Raw genomic sequence first — 17,454 nt, 5'->3', positions numbered from 1 at the left:
CCAAGGCACACATTGGCCTAACTTGACCATTGTATGGTCTGACCACGAATCTGGTCCATAATTTTATAAAAACAATCCAATTCTAACATAATAACAGAATATGCAATAATAAACAATAACCAGAATCATTAACAACAATGAGTGTTTAACAATGAAAGGGTTTCAATCTTTGTAAGGACCAATAAGATAATTTAAAAGCTCGGATGCTGGGTAATGAAAGAATTGGATAACAAAGGAATCAACATTTCAGGGTTTCAAAGATTTGGGATTTCAAAGCATAAAATACAATGGTTTGGAGGTATAAGCAATCTGGTTCCGTGTTTTATATTTAATATGTATGTATTTGTGGAGTAGTATTGTATACTTGAGGTTCGTGTTTGGGTATACAACAATCAATGGTATAGAAAGAATAAGGTTCATGGCTCAAGAACAATAACTAGAATCAGGGTTTGGGTTTCAGTGCTTCAAGCACTTGCAATATCAACAAGATTATCAAGTACTATAATATCTCGAGAAAGTTCAGAACACTTGCCTGGTATTAGCTTACTACACTGCACTCGCTTCCAATCACAATTATCTTACTCCTCAACTACCTGTTTCCCTTTCCTATGCCTTGCCTCTTCTGCTCACATATCATAAGCATCTATCAATCATCAACTCATAGGATTCTATTCAACACATACTTCTATCTACCCTTCGTTTTACCCAAATACGATTAACGGATTGAAAGTTATGCAATAATCAAGTAAACACCGAATGTATAGACCGATAGTCAACCAACATATCACATATAACACATAATACGTCACATAATCAATGACATATCATTTATAAAGACATTTCGGGTCATAAATAGGCTTTCTGGTATTTAAAATGATTTTTAAAACATTTTTTTCAGAATTAGAACGGGTCGTTGGATCAATTTCGGATTATTAAACAGGGTTCGGTTGGCCAATTCTGGCTCCGAAATAATTTTAGAATAATTATCGAGCCTTGGAAATTATTTAGAATAATATTTTAAAGCTCCAAAACTATTTTTCGGAATTTTTAAATCATTTTTAAATAATTAAATCTAATTAAATAATTGATTAAAATCAATTAATAATTAATTAAATCAATTAATCAATTAATTTTTGAATTAATTGACCAATTAATCAATTAAAAATTAACTGAAATTAATTAACTAATTAATTCAGATTTATTTTTGAATTAAAAATAATTTTCAGAATTAAAATACTAATTTTTAGAATTTTCAGAGATTTAAAATGAATTTTTATACTAAAAATAAATAGGAAATATGATTTTTAAACATTTTTAAAACAGGAATCCTAAATTTGCAAAGTTTGGAAACTTCAGGAACCAAACTGCATCGTTTTCAAAATTATAGGTACTAAACTGTAATTTTCCAACCCCGTCGCCGGAAAATACAGGGGTGGCCGGACAACACGTTCCCGACGTCCTCACCCCCCCAACACCTCCAGATCACATCTATATTTCACCAGGAATTCAACCATACCAACAAATCATTCTAATCATCCCTGAGTTGGCCGGAATTTGTGCGTGAAGTTTTCCAGTTTCCGGCGAACTTCGGAAAACTTCAAAAGACAACTCCCTTCTCTACAGACCTCGGTAATTCATGAAACTTATACGACTAGATTGCAAATTTCACAGAGAACACAATCCACTATATCACAACATCAATCTATTCCAGAATAAGAAACCCCCAAATTTCAATTAAGAACATTCATACGGGTTCTAAACCCTAATTTTGAAATTTGAAAATCAAACTCAAATTTGAACACGTTATTGAACTCCAAATCAGACGTATAATATATCAAAATCATCAGGAAAACAAGCTCTATAACATGCAATTATCAAATCATACAAACAATCATCCGAACAAAAATTCATATTTTTAATAAATTTAATTCGAAAATAAATAAAATTATAGAAAATAAACTTTGATTTCTGCAGTAAAACAAAGCTCAGAATCTGGTAGAACACTTCAAATCCTTCGTTTTGGTTACTCAAGCTTTGAAAACAGAGATTGGTAACGCCTTCGTTTTGTTGTTTGATTCTTAGAACAGTTTATGTAATTAGGGTTTTTCTCTGAAAATTATAAAATTAACTATCTGCAAATGATTTTGATACGAAATAAAATACGGAAAAAGGATATTTATAATTACGGAAAATTAGTATCCCGTTGGATCATTCCGGATATAAAACAGTACGTTTATTTATAAAAACTGATCCAAACGGTATCGATTTTCGGGATAATTATCTAAATCAGTACAATTTGTACTGCGGTCTTGGTCTTAGCGCCTGGTTACACGTATTACGAAGTGATAATTGTGATAGTTTAATAAAAAGCTCCCGTTTATCGAAAATACGGGTTTTATTGATTTACCGAAACGAATATGGTATCGAAAATGTTGCGCCGGGACCCGCGCAGAACAAACCGTACGCCGGATCGAAAAAGTCGAAACATGGAATATGCTCGGAATATTACAATTTGGTTAGGAAGGAGTTCTCGAAAGAGTTTCGGGTTCCAAAAACGTAACAAAGGTTGACGTCGGTTGGTTCCCGTTTTTATAAAATAGATTTTACATACTCGGAAAAAGATTTTAGAAATTTCATATGATTCATATAGATCCATAAATCAACATAAAAATAATTAGGAAGATATGACAATTATTTATATTTTATTTTGGACATATAAAAATTAAAACACTCAATTAATATTATTTTTGAATATCCAAGTACAGATATCACTTAACAATTAACTCACAGAATAGATACTGAACACAAATAATAATTATTTAATAGCAAAAATAATTACACGATATATCCCGGATATTACAATTACCAAGAGGCGATTCATCCTCAACCAAATCGAATTTAATCATCATCAATTATGGTCTTCTTCCCTCCCATCGCATCTCACACAGTATGAAATGATCGCAATAAATCTGCTATAACCGACACAAATTAGTATGAGACTACCAAATTGCCTCTTCTATGAAATTCACGCTCGGTAACTTTTTAGTTTTTTGATTTGTGATTTTTTATATCATCTCAATATGTGTTAAAGATTGGATTTTTTGCTTAAATGTCATCTGGGTATGTGTTTTTATGCTTTGTTTTAGTAACTATGTTGTTATAATCTTCATCCATTGTATATTTGTTTCCAATGTTACCTGCAATTTGGGGTAATTTGGAATAAGAAAAAATCGAACTTTATGGTGTGTTGATGTGTGACTATTGGCTAAACTAGGAGTGCTTGTGATTGAAGATTTTTCAACAATTGATTTTGTTAGTGAGATTGGGATTTTTCGGGGTAGAGGAGGTTTGGAATCAAATGGGGTGGAAACTATCGATAAGTTCTCAAAGGATGTGTATGTTAGGAACTTGAATCAAGATTCTTAGTTCATGACCAGTTTAGAGTTTTTTTTATTGATTTTTGCACAAAAAGTATAGGTCGAGCATATAAAGTAGGTGTGACAGTGTTGATCAGGGGTTGTGAGAGATTTGTTTTTTATATTTATATAAAGGAGAAACTCGGGGTGGTGACGTGGAAGCCTTGAGATCGCTTCAAACCCTTTTCTCGCCCTCTCTGATTTATTTATCATTATCAATATTATCAGCAAAATTTTCAAGAGGCGATTCATCCCCAACCAAATCGAATTTAATCATCATCAGTTATGGTCTTCTTGCCTTCCCATCCCATCTCAAACAATATGAAATGATCGCTATAAATCTGCTATAAGCGACACAAATCAGTATGAGACTACCAAATTGCCTCTTCTATGAAATTCACGCTCAGTAACGTTTTAGTTTTTTGATTTGTGATTTTTTATATCATCTCAATATGTGTTAAAGATTGGATTTTTTGCTTAAATGTCATCTGGGTATGTGTTTTTATGCTTTGTTTTAGTAACTATGTTGTTATAATCTTCATCCATTGTATATTTGTTGCCAATGTTACCTGCAATTTGGGGTAATTTGGAATAAGAAAAAATGGAACTTTATGGTGTGTTGATGTGTGACTATTGGCTAAACTAGGAGTGCTTCTGATTGAAGATTTTTCAACAATTGATTTTGTTAGTGAGATTGGGATTTTTCGGGGTAGAGGAGGTTTGGAATCAAATGGGGTGGAAACTATCGATAAGTTCTCAAAGGATGTGTATGTTAGGAACTTGAATCAAGATTCTTAGTTCATGACCAGTTTAGAGTTTTTTTATTGATTTTTGCACAAAAAGTATAGGTCGAGCATATAAAGTAGGTGTGACAGTGTTGATCAGGGGTTGTGAGAGATTTGTTTCTTATATTTATAAAAGGAGAAACTCGGGGTGGTGACGTGGAAGCCTTGAGATCGCTTCAAACCCTTTTCTCGCCCTCTCTGATTTATTTATCATTATCAATATTATCAGCAAAATTTTCAATAGGCGATTCATCCCCAACCAAATCGAATTTAATCATCATCAGTTATGGTCTTCTTGCCTTCCCATCCCATCTCAAACAATATGAAATGATCGCTATAAATCTGCTATAAGCGACACAAATTAGTATGAGACTACCAAATTGCCTCTTCTATGAAATTCACGCTCAGTAACGTTTTAGTTTTTTGATTTGTGATTTTTTATATCATCTCAATATGTGTTAAAGATTGGATTTTTTGCTTAAATGTCATCTGGGTATGTGTTTTTATGCTTTGTTTTAGTAACTATGTTGTTATAATCTTCATCCATTGTATATTTGTTTCCAATGTTACCTGCAATTTGGGGTAATTTGGAATAAGAAAAAATCAAACTTTATGGTGTGTTGATGTGTGACTATTGGCTAAATTAGGAGTGCTTGTGATTGAAGATTTTTTAACAATTGATTTTGTTAGTGAGATTGGGATTTTTCGGGATGGAGGAGGTTTGGAATCAAATGGGGTGGAAACTATCGATAAGTTCTCAAAGGATGTGTATGTTAGGAACTTGAATCAAGATTCTTAGTTCATGACCAGTTTAGAGTTTTGTATTGATATTTGCACAAAAAGTATAGGTTGAGCATATAAAGTAGGTGTGACAGTGTTGATCAGGGGTTGTGAGAGATTTTTTTATTATATTTGTATAAATAAGAAACTCGGGTTGGTGACGTGGCAGCCTTGAGATCGCTTCAAACCTCTTTCTCGCCCTCTCTTATTTATTTATCATTATCAATATTATCAGCAGAATTACCAAGAGGCTATTCATCCCCAACCAAATCGAATTTAATCATCATCAGTTATGGTCTTCTTGCCTTCTCATCGCATCTCAAACAATATGAAATGATCGCAATAAATCTGCTATAAGCGACACAAATCAGTATGAGACTACCAAATTGCCTCTTCTATGAAATTCAGGCTCAGGTAATTTTTTAGTTTTTTGATTTGTGATTTTTTATATCATCTCAATATGTATTAAAGATTGGATTTTTTGCTTAAATGCCATCTGGGTATGTGTTTTTATGCTTTATTTTAGTAACTATGTTGTTATAATCTTCATTCTATTGTATATTTGTTTCCAATGTTACTTGCAATTTGGGGTAATTTGGAATAAGAAAAAATCGAACTTTATGGTATGTTGATGTGTGACTATGGGCTAAACTAGGAGTGCTTGTGATTGAAGATTTTTCAACAATTGATTTAGTTAGTAAAATTGGCATTTTTCGGGGTGGAGGAGGTTTGGAATCAAATAGGGTGGAAAATATCGATAAGTTCTCAAAGGATGTGTATGTTAGGAACTTTAATCAAGATTCTGAGTTCATGACCAGTTTAGAGTTTTGTATTGATTTTTGCACAAAAAGTATAGGTCGAGCATATAAAGTAGGTGTGACAGTGTTAATCCGGGGTTGTGAGAGACTTGTTTCTTATATTTATATAAAGGAGAAACTCGGGGTGGTGACGTGGCAGCCTTGAGACTGCTTCAAACCTTTTTCTCGCCCTCTCTGATTTATTTATCATTATCAATATTATCAGCATAATTTCCAAGAGGCGATTCATCCCCAACCAAATCGAATTTAATCATCATCAGTTATGGTCTTCTTGCCTTCCCATCCCATCTCAAACAGTATAAAATGATCGCAATAAATCTGCTATAAGCGACACAAATCAGTATGAGACTACCAAATTGGCTCTTCTATGAAATTCAGGCTCATGTAATTTTTTAGTTTTTTGATTTGTGATTTTTATATCATCTCAATATGTGTTAAAGATTGGATTTTTTGCTTAAATGTCATCTAGGTATTTGTTTTTATGCTTTGTTTTAGTAACTATGTTGTTATAATCTTCATCCATTGTATATTTGTTTCCAATGTTACCTGCAATTTGGGGTAATTTGGAATAAGAAAAAATCAAACTTTATGGTGTGTTGATGTGTGACTATGGGCTAAACTAGGAGTGCTTGTGATTGAAGATTTTTCAACAATTGATTTTGTTAGTGAGATTGGGATTTTTCGGGGTGGAGGAGGTTTGGAATCAAATGGGGTGGAAACTATCGATAAGTTCTCAAAGGATGTGTATGTTAGGAACTTGAATCAAGATTCTTAGTTTATGACCAGTTTAGAGTTTTGTATTGATTTTTGCATAAAAAGTATAGGTTGAGCATATAAAGTAGGTGTGACACTGTTGATCAGGGGTTGTGAGAGATTTTTTTCTTATATTTGTATAAAGAAGAAACTCGGGGTGGTGACGTGGTAGCCTTGAGATCCCTTCAAACCTCTCTCTCGCCCTCTTTTATTTATTTATTATTATCAATATTATCTGCAGAATTACCAAGAGGTGATTCATCCCCAACCAAATCGAATTTAATCATCATCAGTTATGGTCTTCTTGCCTTCCCATCGCATCTCAAACAGTATGAAATGATCACAATAAATCTGCTATAAGCGATACAAATCAGTATGAGACTACCAAATTGCCTCTTCTATGAAATTCAGGCTCAGGTAAGTTTTAGTTTTTTGATTTGTAATTTTTTATATCATCTCAATATGTGTTAAAGATTCGATTTTTTGCTTAAATGTCATCTGGGTATGTATTTTTATGCTTTGTTTTAGTAACTATGTTGTTATAATCTTCATCCATTGTATATTTGTTTCCAATGTTACTTGCAATTTGGGGTAATTTGGAATAAGAAAAAATCGAACTTTATGGTATGTTGATGTGTGACTATGGGCTAAACTAGGAGTGCATGTGATTGAAGATTTTTCAACAATTGATTTTGTTAGTAAAATTGGGATTTTTCGGGGTGGAGGAGGTTTGGAATCAAATAGGGTGGAAACTATCGATAAGTTCTCAAAGGATGTGTAAGTTAGGAACTTTAATCAAGATTCTTAGTTCATGACCAGTTTAGAGTTTTTTATTGATTTTTGCACAAAAATTATAGGTCGAGCATATAAAGTAGGTGTGACAGTGTTGATCAGGGGTTATAAGAGATTTGTTTCTTATATTTATATAAAGGAGAAACTCGGGGTGGTGACGTGGTAGCCTTGAGATCGTCTAAAACCTTTTTCTCGCCCTCTCTGATTTATTTATCATTATCAATATTATCAGCAGAATTTCCAAGAGGCGATTCATCCCCAACCAAATCGAATTTAATCATCATCAGTTATGGTCTTCTTGCCTTCCCATCCCATCTCAAACAATATGAAATGATCGCTATAAATCTGCTATAAGCGACACAAATCAGACTACCAAGTTGCCTCTTCTTTGAGATTCACGCTCAGGTAATTTTTTAGTGTTTTGATTTATGATTTTTTATATCATCTCAATATCTATTAAAGATTGGATTTTTCGCTTAAATGTCATCTGGGTATGTGTTTTTATGCTTTGTTTTAGTAACTATGTTGTTATAATCATCATCCATTCTATATTTGTTTCCCATGTTACCTGCAATTTGGGGTAATTTGGAATAAGAAAAAATCAAATTTATGGTGTGTTGATGTGTGACTATTGGCTAAACTAGGAGTGCTTGTGATTGAAGATTTTTCAACAATTGATTTTGTTAGTGAGATTGGGATTTTTCGGGGTGGAGGAGGTTTGGAATCGAATGGGTTGGAAACTATCGATAAGTTCTCAAAGGATGTGTATGTTAGGCACTTGAATCAAGATTCTTAGTTCATGACCAGTTTAGAGTTTTGTATTGATTTTTGCACAAAAAAGTATAGGTTGAGCATATAAAGTAGGTGTGACAGTGTTGATCAGGGGTTGTGAGAGATTTTTTTCTTATATTTGTATAAAGGAGAAACTCGGGGTAGTGACGTGGCGGCCTTGAGATTTCTTCAAACCTCTTTCTCGCCCTCTCTTATTTATTTATCATTATCAATATTATGAGCAGAATTACCAAGAGGTGATTCATCCCCAACCAAATCGAATTTATTCATCATCAGTTATGGTCTTCTTGCATTCCCATCGCATCTCAAATAGTATGAAATGATTGCAATAAATCTGCTATAAGCGACACAAATCAGTATGAGACTCTCAAATTGCCTCTTCTATGAAATTCAGGCCCAGGTAATTTTTTAGTTTTTTTATTTATGATTTTTTATATCATCTCAATATGTGTTAAAGAATGGATTTTTGGCTTAAATGTCATCTGGGTATGTGTTTTTATGTTTTGTTTTAGTAACTATGTTATAATCTTCATCCATTGTATATTTGTTTCCCATGTTACCTGCAATTTGGGGTAATTTGGAAAGAAAAAAAATTTAACTTTATGGTGTGTTGATGTGTGACTATTGGCTAAACTAGGAGTGCTTGTGATTGAAGATTTTTCAACAATTGATTTTGTTAGTGAGATTGGGATTTTTCGGGGTGGAGGAGGTTTGGAATCGAATGGGTTGGAAACTATCGATAAGTTCTAAAAGGATGTGTATGTTAGGCACTTGAATCAAGATTCTTAGTTCATGACTAGTTTAGAGTTTTGTATTGATTTTTGCACAAAAAGTATAGGTTGAGCATATAAAGTAGGTGTGATAGTGTTGATCAGGGGTTGTGAAAGATTTTTTTCTTATATTTGTATAAAGGAGAAACTCGGGGTGGTGACGTGGCAGCCTTGAGATTGCTTCAAACCACTTTCTCGGCCTCACTTATTTATTTATCATTATCAATATTATCAGCAGAATTACCAAGAGGCGATTCATCCCCAACCAAATTGAATTTATTCATCATCGGTTATGGTCTTCTTGCCTTCCCATCGCATCTCAAACAGTATGAAATGATTGCAATAAATCTGCTATAAGCGACACAAATCAGTATGAGAATCTCAAATTGCCTCTTCTATGAAATTCAGGCCCAGATAATTTTTTAGGTTTTTGATTTGTGATGTTTTATATCATCTCAATATGTGTTAAAGATTGGATTTTTTTCTTAAACGTCATCTGGGTATGTGTTTTTATGCTTTGTTTTAGTACCTATGTTGTTATAATCTTCATCCATTGTATATTTGTTTCCAATGTTACCTGCAATTTGGGGTAATTTGGAATAAGAAAAAATCGAACTTTATGGTGTGTTGATGTGTGACTATTGGCTAAACTAGGAGTGCTTGTGATTGAAGATTTTTCAACAATTGATTTTGTTAGTGAGATTGGGATTTTTCGGGATGGAGGAGGTTTGGAATCGAATGGATTGGAAACTATCGATAAGTTCTCAAAGGATGTTTATGTTAGGCACTTGAATCAAGATTCTTAGTTCATTACCAGTTTAGAGTTTTATATTGATTTTTGCACAAAAAGTATAGGTTGAGCATATAAAGTAGGTGTGACAGTGTTGATCAGGGGTTGTGAGAGATTTTTTTCTTATATTTGTATAAAGGAGAAACTCGGGGTGGTGACGTGGCAGCCTTGAGATTGCTTCAAACCACTTTCTCGCCCTCTCTTATTTATTTATCATTATCAATATTACCAGCAGAATTACCAAGAGGCGATTCATCCCCAACCAAATCGAAATTATTCATCATCAGTTATGGTCTTCTTGTCTTCCCATCGCATCTCAAACAGTATGAAATGATTGCAATAAATCTGCTATAAGCGACATAAATCAGTATGAGACTCTCAAATTTCCTCTTCTATGAAATTCAGGCCCAGGTAATTTTTTAGTTTTTTGATTTGTGATTTTTTATATCATCTCAATATGTGTTAAAGATTGGATTTTTTTCTTAAATGTCATCTAGGTATGTGTTTTTATGCTTTGTTTTAGTAATTATGTTGTTATAATCTTCATCCATTGTATATTTGTTTCCCATGTTACCTGCAATTTGGGGTAATTTGGAATAAGAAAAAATCGAACTTTATGGAGTGTTGATGTGTGACTATTGGCTAAACTAGGAGTGCATGTGATTGAAGATTTTTCAACAGTTGATTTTGTTAGTGAGATTGGGATTTTTCGGGGTGGAGCAGGTTTGGAATCGAATGGGTTGGAAACTATCGATAAGTTCTCAAAGGATGTGTATGTTAGGCACTTGAATCAAGATTCTTAGTTCATGACCAGTTTAGAGTTTTGTATTGATTTTTGCACAAAAAGTATATGTTGAGCATATAAAGTAGGTGTGACAGTGTTGATCAGGGGTTGTGAGAGATTTTTTTCTTATATTTGTATAAAGGAGAAACTCGTGGTGGTGACGTGGCAGCCTTGAGATTGCTTCAAACCTCTTTCTCGCCCTCTCTTATTTATTTATCATTATCAATATTACCAGCAGAATTACCAAGAGGCGATTCATCCCCAACCAAATTGAATTTATTCATCATCAGTTATGGTCTTCTTGCCTTCCCATCGCATCTCAAACAGTATGAAATGATTGCAATAAATCTGCTATAAGCGACACAAATCAGTATGAGAATCTCGAATTGCCTCTTCTATGAAATTCAGGCCCAGATAATTTTTTAGTTTTTTGATTTGTGATTTTTTATATCATCTCAATATCTATTAAAGATTGGATTTTTCGCTTAAATGTCATCTGGGTATGTGTTTTTATGCTTTGTTTTAGTAACTATGTTGTTATAATCATCATCCATTCTATATTTGTTTCCCATGTTACCTGCAATTTGGGGTAATTTGGAATAAGAAAAAATCAAATTTATGGTGTGTTGATGTGTGACTATTGGCTAAACTAGGAGTGCTTGTGATTGAAGATTTTTCAACAATTGATTTTGTTAGTGAGATTGGGATTTTTCGGGGTGGAGGAGGTTTGGAATCGAATGGGTTGGAAACTATCGATAAGTTCTCAAAGGATGTGTATGTTAGGAACTTGAATCAAGATTCTTAGTTCATGACCAGTTTAGAGTTTTGTATTGATTTTTGCACAAACAGTATAGGTTGAGCATATAAAGTAGGTGTGACAGTGTTGATCAGGGGTTGTGAGAGATTTTTTTCTTATATTTGTATAAAGGAGAAACTCGTGGTGGTGACGTGGTAGCCTTGAGATTGCTTCAAACCTCTTTCTCGCCCTCTCTTATTTATTTATCATTATCAATATTACCAGCAGAATTATCAAGAGGCGATTCATCCCCAACCAAATTGAATTTATTCATCATCAATTATGGTCTTCTTGCCTTCCCATCGCATTTCAAACAGTATGAAATCATTGAAATAAATCTGCTATAAGCGACACAAATCAGTATGAGACTCTCAAATTGCCTCTTCTATGAAATTCAGGCCCAAGTAATTTTTTAGTTTTTTGATTTGTGATTTTTTATATCATCTCAATATGTGTTAAAGATTGGATTTTTTGCTTAAATGTCACCTGGTATGTGTTTTTATGCTTTGTTTTAGTAACTATGTTGTTATAATCTTCATCCATTGTATATTTGTTTCCAATGTTACGTGCAATTTGGGGTAATTTGGAATAAGAAGAATTCAAACTTTATGGTATGTTGATGTGTGACTATGGGCTAAACTAGGAGTGCTTGTGATTGAAGATTTTTCACCAATTGATTTTGTTAGTGAGATTGGGATTTTTCGGGGTGGAGGAGGTTTGGAATCAAATAGGGTGGAAATTATCGATAAGTTCTCAAAGGATGTGTATGTTAGGAACTTTAATCAAGATTCTTAGTTCATGACCAGTTTAGAGTTTTTTTATTGATTTCTGCACAAAAAGTATAGGTCTAGCATATAAAGTAGGTGTGACAGTGTTGATCCGGGGTTGTGAGAGATTTGTTTCTTATATTTATATAAAGGAGAAACTCGGGGTGGTGACGTGGCAGCCTTGAGATCGCTTCAAACCTTTTTCTCGCCCTCTCTGATTTATTTATCATTATCAATATTATCAACAGAATTTCCACGAGGCGATTCATCCCCAACCAAATCGAATTTAATCATCATCAGTTATGGTCTTCTTGCCTTCCCATCCCATCTCAAACAGTATGAAATGATCGCAATAAATCTGCTATAAGCGACACAAATCAGTATGAGACTACCAAATTGCCTCTTCTATGAAATTCAGGCTCAGGTAATTTTTTAGTTTTTTGATTTGTGATTTTTTATATCATCTCAATATGTGTTAAAGATTGGATTTTTTTGCTTAAATGTCATCTAGGTATGTGTTTTTATGCTTTGTTTTAGTAACTATGTTGTTATAATCTTCATCCATTGTATATTTGTTTCCAATGTTACCTGCAATTTGGGGTTATTTGGAATAAGAAAAAATCGAACTTTATGGTGTGTTGATGTGTAACTATGGGCTAAACTAGGAGTGCTTGTGATTGAAGATTTTTCAACAATTGATTTTGTTAGTGAGATTGGGATTTTTCGGGGTGTAGGAGGTTTGGAATCAAATGGGGTGGAAACTATCGATAAGTTCTCAAAGGATGTGTATGTTAGGAACTTGAATCAAGATTCTTAGTTCATGACCAGTTTAGAGTTTTGTATTGATTTTTGCACAAACAGTATAGGTTGAGCATATAAAGTAGGTGTGACAGTGTTGATTAGGGGTTGTGAGAGATTTTTTTCTTATATTTGTATAAAGGAGAAACTCGAGGTGGTGACGTGGCATCCTTGAGATCGCTTCAAACCTCTTTCTCGCCCTCTCTTATTTATTTATCATTATCAATATTATCAGCAGAATTACCAAGAGGCGATTCATCCCCAACCAAATCGAATTTATTCATCATCAGTTATGGTCTTCTTGCCTTCCCTTCGCATCTCAAACATTATGAAATGATCGCAATAAATCTGCTATAAGCGACAAAAATTAGAATGAGACTACCAAATTGCCTCTTCCATGAAATTCAGGCTCAGGTAATTTTTTAGTTTTTTGATTTGTGATTTTTTATATCATCTCAGTATGTGTTAAAGTTTGGATTTTATGCTTAAATGTCATCTGGGAATGTGTTTTTATGTTTTGTTTTAATAACTACGTTGTTATAATTTTCATCCATTGTATATTTGTTTCCAATATTACCTCCAATTTGGGATAATTTGGAATAAGAAAAAATCGAACTTTATGGTATGGTGATGTGTGACTATGGGCTAAACTAGGAGTGCTTGTAATTGAAGATTTTTCAAAAATTGATTTTGTTAGTAAGATTGGGATTTTTCGGGGTGGAGGAGGTTTGGAATCAAGTAGGGTGTAAACTATCGATAAGTTCACAAAGGATGTGTATGTTAGGAACTTTAATCAAGATTCTTAGTTCATGACCAGTTTAGAGTTTTTTATTGATTTTTGCACAAAAAGTATAGGTCGAGCATATAAAGTAGGTGTGACAGTGTTGATCAGGGGTTGTGAGAGATTTTTTCTTATATTTATATAAAGGAGAAACTCGGGGTGGTGACGTGGCAGCCTTGAGATCGCTTCAAACCTTTTTCTCGCCCTTTCTGATTTATTTATCATTATCAATTATCAGTAGAATTTCCAAGAGGCGATTCATCCCCAACCAAATCAAATTTAATCATCATCAGTTATGGTCTTCTTGCCTTCCCATCCCATCTCAAACAATATGAAATGATCGCTATAAATCTACTATAAGCGACACAAATCAGAATGAGACTACCAAATTGCCTCTTCTATGAAATTCACGCTCAGGTAATTTTTTAGTTTTTTGATTTTTGATTTTTTATATCATCTCAATATGTGTTAAAGATTGGATTTTTTGCTTAAATGTCATCTGGGTATGTGTTTTTATGCTTTGTTTTAGTAACTATGTTGTTATAATCTTCATCCATTGTATATTTGTTTCTAATGTTACCTGCAATTTGGGGTAATTTGGAATAAGAAAAAATCAAACTTTATGCTGTGTTGATGTGTGACTATTGGCTAAACTAGGAGTGCTTGTGATTGAAGATTTTTCAACAATTGATTTTGTTAGTGAGATTGGGATTTTTCGGGGTGGAGGAAGTTTGGAATCAAATGGGGTGGAAACTATCGATATGTTCTCAAAGGATGTGTATATTAGGAACTTGAATCAAGATTCTTAGTTCATGACCAGTTTAAAGTTTTGTATTGATTTTTGCACAAAAAGTATAGGTTGAGCATATAAAGTAGGTGTGACAGTGTTGATCAGGAGTTGTGAGAGATTTGCTTCTTATATTAATATGAAGGAGAAACTCGGGGTGGTGACGTGGCAGCCTTGAGATCGCTTCAATCCTTTTTCTCGCCCTCTCTGATTTATTTATCATTATAAATATTATCAGCAGAATTTCCAAGAGGCGATTCATCTCCAACCAAATCGAATTTAATCATCATCAGTTATGGTCTTCTTTCCTTCCCATCCCATTTCAAATAGTATGAGTTGATCGCTATAAATCTGCTATAAGCGACATAAATCAATATAAAACTACCAAATTGCCTCTTCTATGGAATTCACGCTCAGGTAATTTTTTAGTTTTTTGATTTGTGATTTTTTATATCATCTCAATCTATGTTAAAGATTGGATTTTATGCTTAAATGTCATCTAGGTAAGTGTTTTTATTTTTTGTTTTAGTAACTATGTTATTATAATATTCATCCATTGTATATTTATTTCCAATATTACCATTAATTTGTTGTAATTTATAATAAGAAAAAATTGAACTTTATGGTATGTTGATGTGTGATTATGGGCTAAACTAGGAGTGCTTGTGATTGAAGATTTTTCTACAATTGATTTTGTTAGTGAGATTGGGATTTTTCGGGATGGAGGAGGTTTTGAATCAAATGGGGAGGAAACTATCGATAAGTTCTCAAAGGATATATATGTTAGGAACTTGAATTAAGATTCTTAGTTCATGACTAGTTTTGAGTTTTGTATTTATTTTTGCACAAAAAGTATAGGTTGAGCATATAAAGTAGGTGTCACAGTGTTGATTAGGGGTTGTGAGAGATTTGTTTCTTATATTTATATAAAGGAGAAACTCGGGGTGGTAACCTGGCAGCCTTGAGATCGCTTTAAACCTCTTTCTCACTCTCTCTGATTTATTTATCATTATCAATATTATCAGCAGAATTACCAAGAGGCGATTCATCCCCAACAAAATCAAATTTAATTATCATAACTTATGGTCTTCTTGCCTTCCTATCGCATCTCAAATAATATGTAATGATCGCTATAAATCTGCTATAAGTGACACAAATCAGTATGAGACTACCAAATTGCCTCTTCTGTGAAATTTACGCTCAGGTAATTTTTTAGTTTTTTGATTTATGATTTTTTAAATCATCTCAATATGTGTGAAAGATTGGATTGTTTGCTTAAATGTCATTTGGTTAGGTGTTTTTATGCTTTGTTTTAGTAACTATGTTGTTATAATCTTCATCCATTATATATTTGTTTCCAATGTTACTTGCAATTTGGGGTAATTTGGAATAAGAAAAAATCGTACTTTATGGTGTGTTGATGTGTGACTATGGGCTAAACTAGGAGTGCTTGTGATTGAAGATTTTTCAACAATTGATTTTGTTAGGGAGATTGGAATTTTTCGGGGTGGAGGAGGTTTGGAATCAAATGGGGAGGAAACTATCGATAAGTTCTCAAAGGATGTGTATGTTAGGAACTTGAATCAAGATTCTTAGTGCATGACCAGTTTAGAGTTTTGTAATGATTTTTGCACAAAAAGTATAGGTTGAGCATATAAAGTATGTGTGACAGTGTTTATGAGGGGTTCTGAGATATTTGTTTCTTATATTTATATAAAGGAGAAACTCGGGGTGTTGACGTGGTAGCCTTGAGATCGTTTCAAACCTTTTTCTCGCCCTCTCTGATTTATTTATCATTATCAATATTATCAGTAGAATTTCCAAGAGGCGATTCATCCCCAACCAAATCGAATTTAATCATCATCAGTTATGGTCTTCTTGCCTTCCCATCGCATCTCAAACAGTATGAAATGATCGCTATAAATCTGCTATAAGCGACACAAATCAATTTGAGACTACCAAATTGCCTCTTCTATGAAATTCACGCTCATGTAATTTTTTAGTTTTTTGATTTGTGATTTTTTATATCATCTCAATCTGTGTTAAAGTTTGGATCATCTGGGAATGTGTTTTTATGCTTTGTTTTAGTAACTATGTTGTTATAATTTTTATCCATTATATATTTGTTTCCAATGTTACCTGCAATTTGGGATAATTTGGAATAAGAAAAAATCGAACTTTATGGTGTGTTGATGTGTGACTATTGGCTAAACTAGGAGTGCTTGTGATTGAAGATTTTTCAACAATTGATTTTGTTAGTGAGATTGGGATTTTTCGGGGTGGAGGAGGTTTGGAATCAAATGGGGTGGAAACTATCGATAAGTTCTCAAAGGATGTGTATGTTAGGAACTTGAATCAAGATTCTTAGTTTATGACCAGTTTAGAGTTTTGTATTGATTTTTGCACAAAAAGTATAGTTGAGCATATAACGTAGGTGTGACAGTGTTGATCAGGGGTTGTGAGAGATTTGTTTCTTATATTTATATAAAGGAGAAACTCGGGGTGGTGACGTGGCATCCTTGAGATCGCTTCAAACCTCTTTCTCTCCCTCTCTGATTTATTTATCATTATCAATATTATGAGCAAAATTTCCAAGAGGCGATTCATCCCCAACCAAATCGAATTTAATCATCATCAGTTATGGTCTTCTTGCCTTCCCATCCCTTCTCAAACAATATGAAATGATCGCTATAAATCTGCTATAAGCGACACAAATCAGTATGAGACTACCAAATTGCCTCTTCTATGAAAGTCACGGTATAGTAATTTTTTAGTTTTTTTGATTTGTGATTTTTTATATGATCTCAATCTGTGTTAAAGATTGGATTTTTTGCTTAAATGTCATCTGCGTATGTGTTTTTATGCTTTAGTAACTATGTTGTTATAATCTTCATCGATTGTATATTTGTTTCCAATGTTATTTGCAATTTGGGGTAATTTGGAATAAGAAAAAATCGAACTTTATGGTGTGTTGATGTGTGACTATGGGCTGAACTAGGAGTTCTTGTGATTGAAGATTTTTCAACAATTGACTTTGTTAGTGAG

Source organism: Apium graveolens, chromosome 5, assembly GCF_009905375.1.
Source record: "Apium graveolens cultivar Ventura chromosome 5, ASM990537v1, whole genome shotgun sequence".
In the NCBI taxonomy this organism is placed as follows: domain Eukaryota; kingdom Viridiplantae; phylum Streptophyta; class Magnoliopsida; order Apiales; family Apiaceae; genus Apium; species Apium graveolens.
Note: the sequence above shows the minus strand (reverse complement) of the source record.